The following is a 13,107-nucleotide window of genomic DNA, read 5'->3' on the forward strand; positions in this document are numbered from 1 at the left end:
GGAAAACAGTATGGCGATTCCTCAAGGGTCTAGAACTAGAAGTACCATATGACTCAGCCATCCCATTACTGGGTATATACCCAAAGGATTATAAATCATGCTGCTATAAAGACACATGCACACGTATGTTTGTTGCGGCACCATTCACAATAGCAAAGACTTGGAATCAACCCAAATGTCCATCAGAGACAGACTGGATTAAGAAAATGTGGCACATATACACCATGGAATACTATGCAGCCATAAAAAAGGATGAATTTGTGTCCTTTGTAGGGACATGGATGCAGCTGGAAACCATCATTCTCAGCAAACTATCACAAGAACAGAAAACCAAACACCGCATGTTCTCACTCATAGGTGGGAACTGAACAATGAGATCACTTGGACTCGGGAAGGGGAACATCACACACCCGGGCCTATCACGGGGAGGGGGGAGGGGAGAGGGATTGCATTGGGAGTTATACCTGATGTAAATGATGAGTTGATGGATGCTGATGAGTTGATGGGTGCAGCACACCAACATGGCACAGGTATACATATGTAACAAACCTGCACGTTTTGCACATGTACCCTAGAATTTAAAGTATAATAAAAAAACCTCAAAATTATGTACAATAATATCCATAATAAATTATTATTATTTCAAACATAAGGAGTTTGAAGAAAAGAAAAATAGAAAAATGTATTAAAAATACCTTTTGTTCCTACTAATTGAAACTAAAAACAGATAGAAGAGGGATTATTTGAGATGTATTTTATTAGTTTTGAGTCTATAGAGGCTAAATTTCTAAACAGAAGGCTATTTAAATGTTTTCTATAGAATGGCAACCAGGAACCATATTAAGCAGGCACTATAAAGATGGAATGAGATTCTTTACCTTGGGGATATACAGTATAGTAACAAACCTGCACATTGTGCACATGTACCCAAGAACTTAAAGTATAATAATAAAATATATATATATAGATATAGATAAGGTAAAGAAGCATAGAAAAGTGCTAAATACCATAAGGAGAGACAGAGCATTAGAAACTTCATGGAATATATGCTCATTTATATGAACCTACAATGTGTTCTTATATGTTATGTAATTAATATTATTCACAACAAAAATATAGCAAAAATTATTTTAAAAGGAAGTATTAATTACTCTTGCTTCCACTGCTATTGTACTGATTCTTAAAGACTGAAAAACAGCTAGGAAAGAGAGTTTCGAGCAGAGGACACTGTATGAAGGTAGGAAAGATCATGATAACATTAGGAAGCCGTAAATGTATTGTGAAGGCTGGATATGCAAAGGGTACCTGTTGTCTAAATTGGTAGACCAGCTTATAAAGGTAGACAAGAGCCAGATTTTGAAGGAAATTATAAGTCATGCCATGAAATTTGGACCTAAACTTTATAGTTTATTGGTCATAATTAAATTATTTTAGTTGAAGGAGCAGTAAGATATACTGGTTTAGAATTGTTTTTCTTTCTAAAATGAGGTCTAAGGTCTAGATTTCATAAATTTTAGTTCAATGCTTTGCTAAAATATGTAGATCATGGGAGAGATTTGGATTGAGAATATAAATTTGAGAGTTTAAATACTATATATATTTGAGGCAATGAGACTGAAAGACGTGACCAAAGGAGAGAAAAACAATGAGGTCTGCAAAATACGTCTTGGTTACTCCAACATCATAAGGTAAGGGGAAAAAAAAGATACTACAAAGAAGGAGATTAAGAGTCTTGAAAATTATGGATATTTTCCTTCAATATGGGCATAATGAAATATTAAATATGATTGTAGATTTTTTATTGAGGTAAAACGATTTAACATGAGATCTACCCTTTTTAAAAATGAATTGTTGCAGATTTAATTCTTCCCAGTCTTCATTTACCTTGAATATGCTTCTACCATTATTCAACAAGTGAATGTCTTCAGTCTGACTTTTTAAAAAAAACATCTTTTGGGCTATTGAAAAGGAACATCATTTTCTGTATTCCTTAGATATATCTTTATATATTTGTTTTCTTCAACTTTTATTTTAAGTTCTGGGTTATATATTCAGGATGTGCCCTTTTGTTACATAGGTAAAGGTGTGATATGGTGGTTTGCTGCACGGATCAATCCATCACCTAAGTATTATGCCCAGCATCCATTAGCTATTCTTCCTGATCCTCTCCCTTCCCTCACACCCCCTGACAGGTCCCAGTGTGTGTTGCTCCCCCCCACCCCCCCGCATGTGTCCATGTGTTCTCATCATTCATCTCCCACTTATAAGCACTTATAAGTGAGAATATGTGGTATTTGGTTTTCTGTTCCTGTGTTAGTTTGCTGAGGATAATGGTTTCCAGCTCCATCTGTGTCCCTGCAAAAGACATGATCTTGTTTCTTTTTACGGCTGCATAGTATTCCATGATGTATATGTACCACATTTTCTTCATTGATGAGCATTTGGATTGATTCCATGTCTTTGCTATTGTGAATTGTGCTGCAATGAACATACACATGCATGTATCTTTATAATGGAATTACTTATATTCCTTTGGGTAAATACCTAGTAATGGGATTCCTGGGTCAAATGGTATTTCTGCTTCTAGATCTTTCAGGAATCACCACACTGTCTTCCACAATGGTTGAACTAATTTACACTCCCAACAGTGTAAAAGCATTTTTTTTTCACAACCTCCCCAGCATCTGTTGTTTCTTGACTTTTTAATCTCCATTCTGACTGGCATGAGATCTACCTTTTTAACATATTTTCCAGTGCACAATACAGTGTTGTTAACTATAAGCATAATGTTGTATAGCAGCTCTCTATAACTGAAATTTTGCCATTCAGTAGATGTAATGACTTTATTCAACTATTGCTCAGGGTTCTTCAGCAAAATTTGGGTTCACGTGCATCTCCTCAATAATAATACAGTTCACATTAGTATCTACATACACAGTATAATTTAAAGACAGAGGGCTACTATTTTCTTGTAACTCTAACTGTGGCTGGAATAGTGATGTTATCCTTGTTGTCATCAAGTACATAGTTGGTAGCCTCAAGACCAACCACAGGTTTGTCATAATCCTTGATGGTCTCAAATTGTTCTGTATTTCTCTAATTATCTTGTTTACTTTTTCTAATTTTAAGTTTATGCTTCAGGCTTTCTGATTTTAACCACTTTGAACCAAAAATCCATGTTTTCTTTGGTTCCAAGTGTTTTATATATGTGATATATATATACATATATCACATTTACATATATATCACATATATATACATACACACACATATTCTTTAGGCAACTAAAGAATATTTCTAAGATCATGAAGAAAACCAGAATTTTTATTATTTGGGGTGATTTTGTTACTTGTGGTGAGAAATAGAATTAAGTGCATTGTCATAGTTATAAATAGAGCAATTTATGGAGAGCAGAAAGTTGTAGTAGTTTGTGAGAGCTGTTTTTTTTCTTATAAAAAATTAAGCTAAGTGTGATGGCATACATCTGTAGTCCCAGCTACTCAGGAAACTGAGGCAAGAGGATTGCTTGAGGCCGGGAGTTTAAGGCTACAGTGGGTTATGATAATTATACCGTGTATTGCCCTTGCACACCAGCCTGAGCAACATGGCAAGACTCCAGCTCTTAAAAAAATAATTAATTTAAAAAATTACACAAAACTAACAAATCGCATCCACTGATTCCTAAAGTGGTGCTTTGTTTCCCTCCCTCCTTTTCTCCTTCCCACTCTGTCTCTTTCTCTCTCACCTTCTTTCCTTTCCTTCCTCTTTCCTTCCTTTTGTTTTTCAGCTCACTTTCTTTCTCTCTCTGTCTCTCCTTCCTTCCTTCCTTCCTTCCTTTCTTCCTTTTCTTTGTTTCTCTTTCTTTCTTTCTTAGTTTCTCTTTCTTTCTTTCCTTCCTTCCTTCCTTCCTTTCTTTCTCTTTCTTTCTTTTCTTTTCTTTCTTTCTTTCTTTCTTTCTTTCTTTCTTTCTTTCTTTCTTTCTTTCTTTCTTTCTTTCTTTCTTTCTTTCTCTTTCTTTCTTTCTTTTTCTTTCTTTCTTTCTTCCTTCTTTCTCTCATTTCCTCTCTCCCTCCCTCTATCTTTCTCTCATATATATATGAGTGATGAAGTATATATAGCACTGAAGTGTATATATACACACACACACACACATATATATATACTGTACATCATGAAGTATATATGAGTGATGAAGTATATATACTAGGTTATATACTTAGAAGATATAATGAATTTCATCAAGTTGTGGTATTAACTAAAATTTTGTTGCTTAGTACATTATTTATTAGGTATTACATATGTCTAATAAATCGTGTTTCAGATTTCTTGAGTCTAGACTGTCTTCTTGATTTGAATTCCTCCTCCTCTGCCTCCTCCTCATCCTTCTTCTTCCTCTTGTTCTTTTTTGTGCACTGGCTCTTTCAGTCCAAGTCTACAGTTCTATTATTTTATTCCCTTATGATTCTTAGTTTTTAGTCACGGATGCTCTAAAAACTTATTTTTCTTTTTTGTCAGCTTGCATTGGGCTCTCCACACTCCCCAACTTTTGTAATAAAGCCTAAGTGCCTTAACTCACTGGTAAGTGCAGCCTTTTGGAAACAATGATAGATAAAAATCACAAAACAGACATGCTATGCTTGAATTTAAGTAAAAAAAGTTAGCTGGGAAAGTACTTTTTATTTACCTTAAAGCAGTATCCAAAAGAGAAGAACTACATTTTTCTTCATAATTCTTCTGTTTTAAACTCATTAGTTTGAAGCATAGTGTTTTGTAATGTAAATCAATTCATTATGTGTTAATACTTTCCCAATGTGTGGTTAAGGACAACTGACTATTCAATTTATCTTTCCTCATTGCTGGCTCTTTCTCACTGGCTTTTGCTGATAACTCTTCTCTCTGACCTCTACATTTTACAGTGTTCTAGTCTCAGTCCTTTTGACCTCTTCTCTCCTGTCATTTGCTATTTTGTCAACTCATCTAGTCTCATGGTTTTAAACATCTTATATAAATCCTTATATATGCTGACAAATCCCAATATCTTCAGCATAGTGTCTGTTCTAAACTGGATTTCATATCAACTGCCCATTTATAATCTTCCCTGAATTTCAACAGACATTTCAAACCCAATAATGAGCTTCAGATTTTTTCCTCACAAAACCAGTTCCAGTTTTTCCTTTCTTAGTATGCATTGACTCAATCTTCCCAAGTTACAGTCCAAAAATTCAAAATTCTTGGGATTCACTCTTGATTCCTCTTTTTCATACTTCGCAGTCTATCCACCAGCAAATCTCTTCAGCTTTATATTAAATATTGTGTATATTATACTATAGTGTCTTCTCATCTCTTCCACTATTTCCACTTTCATCTCCTACCTGGATTACCACTATAACCTCTAAGCAGGTCTCCTGGCTTATACTCTTGCCCTTCTACTACCTATAATCAACAAAAGTACTAGAGTGAAGCTTTCAAAAATGATATCATATAATGCCATTTCTCTAATCAAAATTGTCACATGGCTCTCTATTTCACTGAAGTCCTACAATGGCCTATAAGATCCTTAGCTGCATCTTCATGTCTTAGTATTTACATCATAACCTAAAAGTGATGAAGTTTTTAAAAAAGGTGTGTAGCTGGGGACATATATGCACAAATACCCTCCAGCATTATATGTAGGTAGGCAAGATGAATATATAAATACATAATTATATATAATATGAAAATTATATATTTTAAAATTTTATATAAAGTTTACATATTAAAAATTTTAATTATATATAATTTAAAATATAAAAATCTGATTGGCTAAGTTTTATGTGAACTAATACATATCATTTTTATTACTTAGCTTTTCTTTATTTGAAATTTTATGCTACTTTGTGTCAGCTCTTTAAAGTAGGATTTTTTACACCCTCAGACTCTATAAATAGTTGCATAATTTAACACAGATAAGCAGCCCCTTTTTCCTCTTTCTTTTGTCTAAATTGTTCATATAATTAGAATAGTGATTAATATACCTCCTGAATTTCTCAGATTGGGTAGAAATTTGAAATCTATCAAAATATTTTCAACTTCATTTTTTACTGGCATAATTTTCTCTTGGTAATATAACTTAGATAAAACAATACAGATCCTCAGCAACCTCCTAAAAGCCATCAGCATCTTTATATAAAAATCTAATCTGTAATTCCAGGGTCATTTTCTGTTTAATGTTATCTAAGTAAGTGACTAAGTGAATCATTTCCCTTCTCAGAAATAGTAATGGTTTGTAATTCTCTATTGTCTCAAATACAATGCCTTTAAATTAATGCACTAAAGACCACCATCAGTTGATTTTTCTCTTTCAGCTACCCTATTTACCTTTCAACTTTCGACTCAGATTTTCTAATATGTGTAGAGAAAGCCATCCTACTTTCTGTTCCTTGTACACAAAACAATTCTCCTCAGCATTTAAATTCATCTAAGTGCTCAGCACTGCACCTAGAGTGAAATCCAAGCTCATGTTTTGGTTATAGAGGTCCTCAGGATCCATGCCTGCCTACTCTCCTTCCTAAGTTTTGACTAGTTTACCCATTACTGGCTTTCTCTTCTTCAAAATATGCCACAATCATTTCCCCCTTTAGTTTTGCCTTAGCATTCTCTTTGTCTGGAATATCATTTCCTAATATAGTAGCACTAGTAGATAAGATAATACTTATTTAGCAGACACTATTTGCCAGACATGCTTCTAAATTATATACATACACACACACACACACACACACACACACACACACACAACTTCTAGCAGCCTGGATAGATATTATTGTTTTGATTTCACAAATAAATAAATAATAAACTGAGGCATAGATACCTAAGTATCTTTCCAAAGATATATATTTGGTACATAATGGGAGTGGAATTCAAGTAGATGCTTCAAACCTGGGAATTTAACTAATATACCATACTGTGTGATATTCACATACCTGGCAACACCATTGATATCCACATTATCCTAGCTATAGTTTCTGCCACTAGGAACCTTATAAAAAACTTTATGAAGTCTATTTTTACCTGTATTGAATTTTAGGGATCTAAATGTTGCCAAAGACTTTATTATACCTTACATTTTGGGTAATAATAATGTTAACTTTTTCATTTTTAGCTATTGCCAACGTTATTTTGTATTGAATTATTTCTAGTGGTTAAAGCGTGCTTTGGATTCATTTGTTTTTATAGATTTAGTGAGTACAAGTGTTGTTTTGTTACGTGGATATGTTGCATAGTGGTCAACTCTGAGCTTTTAGTATAGTCATCACCTAAGTAATGAACATTGTACCCATTAAGTGACGTCTGATCCCTCACCCCTGTTCCTAACCTCCCACCCTTCTGAGTTTCCATTGTCTATCATTCCACTTTCTATGTCCATATATACAAATTAGCTCCCATATATGAGATCATGAAGGATTTTCTGAGTTATTTCACTTAAGATAATGTCCTTCAGTTTCATTTATGTTGCTGCAAAATACATGATGGCTGAATAGTACTGGTGTGTGTGTGTATGTGTGTGTGTGCGCGCACGCGTGCACGTGTATTTAATAACTTTATCCAATCATTCATTGATGGACACTTACATAGATTCTGTATTCTTGCTGTTATAAGTAGTGCTGTGATAAACAAACAGGTACAGTATCTTTTTGATATAATGATTTATTTTTCTTTGGACATATATCCAGTAGTGGGATTGCTGGACTCAATGATAGATCTATTTTTAGTTCTTTGAGAAATGTCCATACTGTTTTCCATAGAGATTGCACTAATTTACATTCCCACCAATCATGTATAAGTGTTCTCTTTTCTCCACATCCTCACCAACATCCTTTTTTTTTTCTGCCATTTAGTAAGTGACTGATGTAAGATGGTCTCTCATGGTGGTTTGCATTTGCATTTCTCTGATGATTAGTGATGTTGAACATTTTTTCATCTGCTTCTTGATCATTTCTGTGTCTTCTTTTTCAAAATGTCTGTGTGTGTTTGTCCACTTTTTAAGGAGTTTGATTTGTTATTGTTGAGTGGTTTGAGTTCCATGTAGATTATGGATATTAGTTTTTTGTAAGATGTATAGTTTGCACGTATTTAATCCCATTCTTCAAGTTATTAGTTCACTTTGTTGATTATTTCTTTTACTATGTAGAGCTTTTTAATTTAATTAAATCCCATTTGTCTATTTTTGTTTCTGTTGAATTTGCTTTTGAGTATTAATCAAGAATTCTTTCCCTAGACCAATGTCCAGAAGAGTTTTTCCTAGGTTTTCTGTTAGTATTTTTATAGTTTCAGGGCTTACATTTAAGTATTTCATTCGTCTTGAGTTAATTTTTTTATATACTGAGACATAGGGGTCCAGTTTCATTCTCCTGTATATGACAATTCAAATTTCCCAGCATCATTAATTGAATAGGGTGTCTTTCCCCAAGTGCATGTTTTTGATAACTTTGTCAAAGATCAGTTGGCTGTAGGTATGTATGCTTTATTTCTTGATTCTCTATTCTGTTCCCTTGATCTGTGTGTCTACTTTCATACTAGTACCATTCTGTTTTGGTTACTATACTACTTATTATATGAAAATAGCCTTGTAGTATAATTTGAAGTCAGGTAATGTGATGCCTTCAGTTTGTTCTTTTTGCTTAGGATTGCATTGGGAATTTGAGCTCTTTTTGGGATTCATATAAATTTCAGGATTTTTTTTTTTTCTAATTCTGTGAAAGACAACATTGGTATTTTGATAGTTATTGCATTGAACCTATAGATCATTTGGGGCAATATGATCATTTTTAACAATATTGACTCTTCCAATCCATTAGCATAGAATGTTTTTTCATTTCTTTGTCTCATCTGCAAGTTATTTTATTTGTGTGTTTTAGTTTTCCTTGTAGAGTTATTTCACTTCCTTGGTTAAATATATTCCTAAATGTTTTATACTTTTTTTTTTTGTAACTAGTGTAAATGTAATTGACTTATTGATTTGCTTCTCAGCTTGATCATTATTAGTGTACAGAAATGCTACCAATTTCTGTATATCGATTTTGTATATTGTGACTTTTTTGAAGTCATTTGTAAACTCTAGGGGTCTCTTAGAGGAGTCTGTAAGTTTTTCTAGGTATAAGATAGTATCACAGCAGAGATAATTTGACTTCTTCTTTTCCAATTTGGATGATTTATATTTCTTCCTCTGGCCTGATTTCTCTGGCTAAGACTTCCAGTACTGTGTTGAATAGGAGTGGTGTAAGTGGGCATCCTGTCTTGTTCCAGATCTTAGAGGGGGATGCTTTCAACTTTTTCCTGTTCAGTATGATGTTGGCTTATCATATACGGTTTTTATTATTTATCATATATGGCTTTTATTATTTTGAGTTTATCATATATGTTTTTTATTATTTTGAAGTATTTTCTTTCTATGCCTAGTGTGTTGAGTGTTTTAATCATGAAGAAATGCTGAATTATATCAGATGTTTTTCTGCATCTATTGAGATGATCATATGAAATTTGTTTTTAATTCAGTGTATGTGGAAAATCAAATTTGTTGTTTTGTATATATTGAATAATCCTTGCATTCCTGGAATAAATCCCACTTGATCATGGTATATTGTTTTTTTGATGTTCTGTTGGATTTTGTTTGATAGTATTCTGTTGAGGATTTTTGCATCTATATTCATCAAGAATACTGGTTTGTCATTTTGTTGTTTTTGTTGTTGTTCCTGTGTTCTTGTTTAACTCTGGTATCAGAGTGATACTGGCTTCATTGGATGAACTGGGGAGAATTCCTTCCTCCTCAATTTTTTTGGGAGACTTTCAGTAGGATAAGTATCAGTTCTTCTTTGTTATGTTTGTTAGAATTCATCTGTAAATCCATTTGATCCTGGTCTTGTTGTGTTGGGAGGTTTGTTTTTTACTGCTTCAATTGTACTACTCATTATTGATCTGTTCAGGATATATATTTCTTCCAGGTTCAATCTTGAAAGGTTGCATATTTCCAGGAATTTATACATTTCTTCTAGATTTTTTAGTCTGTGATTGTACAGGCATACAGTTCTTCATAGTAGTCCTTGATATTTTATACTTCTGTGGTATCAGTTGTAATGTCTCCTTTTTCATTTCTGATTATGTTTATTTGAATTTTTTCTTTTCATACTTATTCTAGTCAGCAGTCTAACAATTTTGTCTATATTTTCAAAAAACAATTTTTCATTTCATTGACCATTTTTATTGTTTTGGGGTCTCAATTTCATTCATTTTTTTTTTTTTGATTCTTGCTTTTATCTTCTAATAGCTTTGGGTTTGGTTTGTTTGTGAGGTAAGATAATAAGATGTTAATTTGTGATCTTTCTAATTTTTTATGTAGGTATTTAACACTGTAAACTTTCATCTTAGCACACTTTTGCTGTATCCCAGATGTTTTGGTATGACGTGTCCCTGTTTTAATTTATTTTGAAAGGTTTTTAAATTCCTCTCTTAATTTCATCATTGGCCCAAACATCATTCATTTAATTGTTTAATTTTAATGTATTTATGTATTTTGACAGTTCCTCTTTGAATTGATTTCTAGTTTTATTCCACTATGGTCTGAGAAGATAGTTGATATAATATCAATTTTCAAAATTTTATTGAGACCTGTTTTATGGACTATATTATGGTCTATTTGGGACAACATTTCATGCACTGATAAGAAAAATGTGTATTCTGCAGTTGTTGAGGAGCATGTTCTGTAAATTTCTTTTAGATTAATTTGGTCTAAAGTCCAATTTAAATCCACAGTTTCTTGGTAGATTTCCTGTCTTGATGTGTCTAGTGATATCAGTGGGCTGTTGAAGTCCCCTACTATTATTGTATTGCTGTATATCTCTTTCTTTAGGTCTGGTAATGTTTGTTTTATGAATCTGGGTTATCTGGTATTGAGTACATATATAGTTAAGATTGTTATATCTTCCTGTTGAATCGAAGTCTATCCTTCATTATCTAATGGCCTTGTTTGACATTTTTTTACTGTTGTCATTGTAAAATCTGTCCTATCTGATGTAAGTATAGCTATTCCTGCCTGCTTTTGGTTTCTGTGTGTGTGGAATATCTCTTTCCATCTCTTTATCAACACCCTATGTGTCTTTACAAGTAAGGTAAGGTTCTTGTAAGCAGCATGTAGTTGAATTATGATTTGTTTTTAATCCATTCCAATTTGTATCTTTTAAGTGGAGCATTTAATCAATTTACATTCAAGTTGATATATATATATATGAATTTATTTCCTGCCACAATGTTCATTCTTATCTAGTTGCTTTGTAGATTCTTCGTTTATTTTGATTTTTTTTTTTTGTCTTTATGGATTTGTGGGGTTTTTTAATGTTTCTATATACTTTCTTCATTTTCTTGCTTTGTGTAATTTTTATAAGACTTCTGAGTTTTATATTTTCATATGTTTTTATGATGATGAGTGTAAACCTTTTATTTCCATGTTAAGGACTCCTTTGAGCATGTCTTGTAAGGTTGGTCTAGTGATGATGAATTCTTTCCGTGTTTGCTTGTCTGGGAAAGACTTCATTTCTCTTTCATTTATAAAGCTTATTCTGGCAGGATGCAAAATTCTGGGTTGAAAGTTTTTTTTTTTCTTTCAGCACTTTGAAAATAGAATCCCAATCTTTTCTGGAAGAATATGGAATGCTTCATGAATTTGTGTGTCATCTTTCTGTAGGGGCCATGGTAATCTCTGTATCATCACAATTTTAGTGCATTTGCTGCTGAAGTGAGTACTACTTTGGATTTAATAAAGACAAATCCTGGGCAAAGACCCTTGGCCAGGTAACTCTAAAGAAGCTTCAAGGATGATAAGGTCAACATACGAAGTCAACGCTATAAGACTGAAAATGTTGTTTCATCTAACTTCTACAAATTTTTCAAAATAAGAATGGAACATTGTGAGGCCTTTAAGAATTACTTAGTTCATATTATTTTATATTAAATAATGCATTGAACATTAAACATTTTATCCTTTCTAAGTTAGTGTCATATCCTTCATAAAACTTCAAAAATACACTTAAGTTAGAGAGATTTTTGTCTTCAAATTACATAGGGATATTATATCTCTTCTAATTTTACACAAGGAGATTTTGATAAAGTGACATTGTATTGTTAGAGCAATAATAAAAATACAAAACAATAACATGAAGTTTTAGAAAAGCACCAGTGCAAATATATGTGAACTATTATTGAAAAAGCATTAGGAAGAGGTCAATAACTGAGGAATCAATTTCATGTGGAATAATGTGAAATACAAAAGGAATCAAGACTTGGATTTGATTTCACTGATTTTTATTATAAGAGCTTCTCTTATTAGATGTTTTAAGAGAAAGAGACAAACTTATCCAATAATCTGTTATGTAAACTTGAATTTAAAAGAACATACTTTTGGGGATATAATTAAATATTACCACTTAACTAACATAAGCACTTTATTGAATTTCAAAACTTGAGGATGCAAGCATGAAGCATTATTCTTTCCCCTGTAATCTTTACCTTCGACCATGACATGGAGACTCTTCATTTTCCATCTTTCAATTACACCTTGAGAGGATCCTATAGCTTTCTCCTCATTTTAAGGCATGAAACAATCTAATCCAATTCTGTTTTATCCAGATTAAAGTTTCAAACTCATATCCTTTTTTTTTTTTTTCCTAAATTCAAACCTGACTTTGGGCCAAAAGCCACTTGTAGGTAGCAGTGAGGGCTGTTCTTTCTTTCATCCTTCCCTTCCCTCTGGGTCCATTTTTTTCCAGGCATAGAAAAAAGTAGTTCAAAGAGAAAGCACACTCCCTTCTCTATTGATTTTTCTTCCCCTCCTTCTTAAGCCCTCTTTGTGGCATGTGTTTAACTAGTGGCATTTTACATGTGTCATGAGTTGGTTCTTTAGAGGCACCTTTGATAAATTCTTCATCATTTGCAAATAATGAAGATTATTTTCTGGGTTAACCTCTTTTGAAGACATTTCTTAGATGGAGTCTTCTCTGGCTTCTCATCCTTACATGCTTGCCAGGATCTCTTGATAGAATACCAAGCAGACATCTAAAGCGCTGTTACTTCTTTATT

At 32.8% G+C, this 13,107-nt stretch overlaps 1 pseudogene; it reads right to left on the reverse strand.

The window, feature by feature from the left end:
• Window positions 1–11,671: 11,671 nt before the first annotated feature.
• LOC114677835 (U6 spliceosomal RNA) lies at window positions 11,672–11,771 on the reverse strand (annotated as a pseudogene).
• Between the last annotated feature and the right edge of the window lie 1,336 nt (window positions 11,772–13,107).

This window comes from Macaca mulatta, chromosome 4 (assembly GCF_049350105.2).
Source record: "Macaca mulatta isolate MMU2019108-1 chromosome 4, T2T-MMU8v2.0, whole genome shotgun sequence".
In the NCBI taxonomy this organism is placed as follows: domain Eukaryota; kingdom Metazoa; phylum Chordata; class Mammalia; order Primates; family Cercopithecidae; genus Macaca; species Macaca mulatta.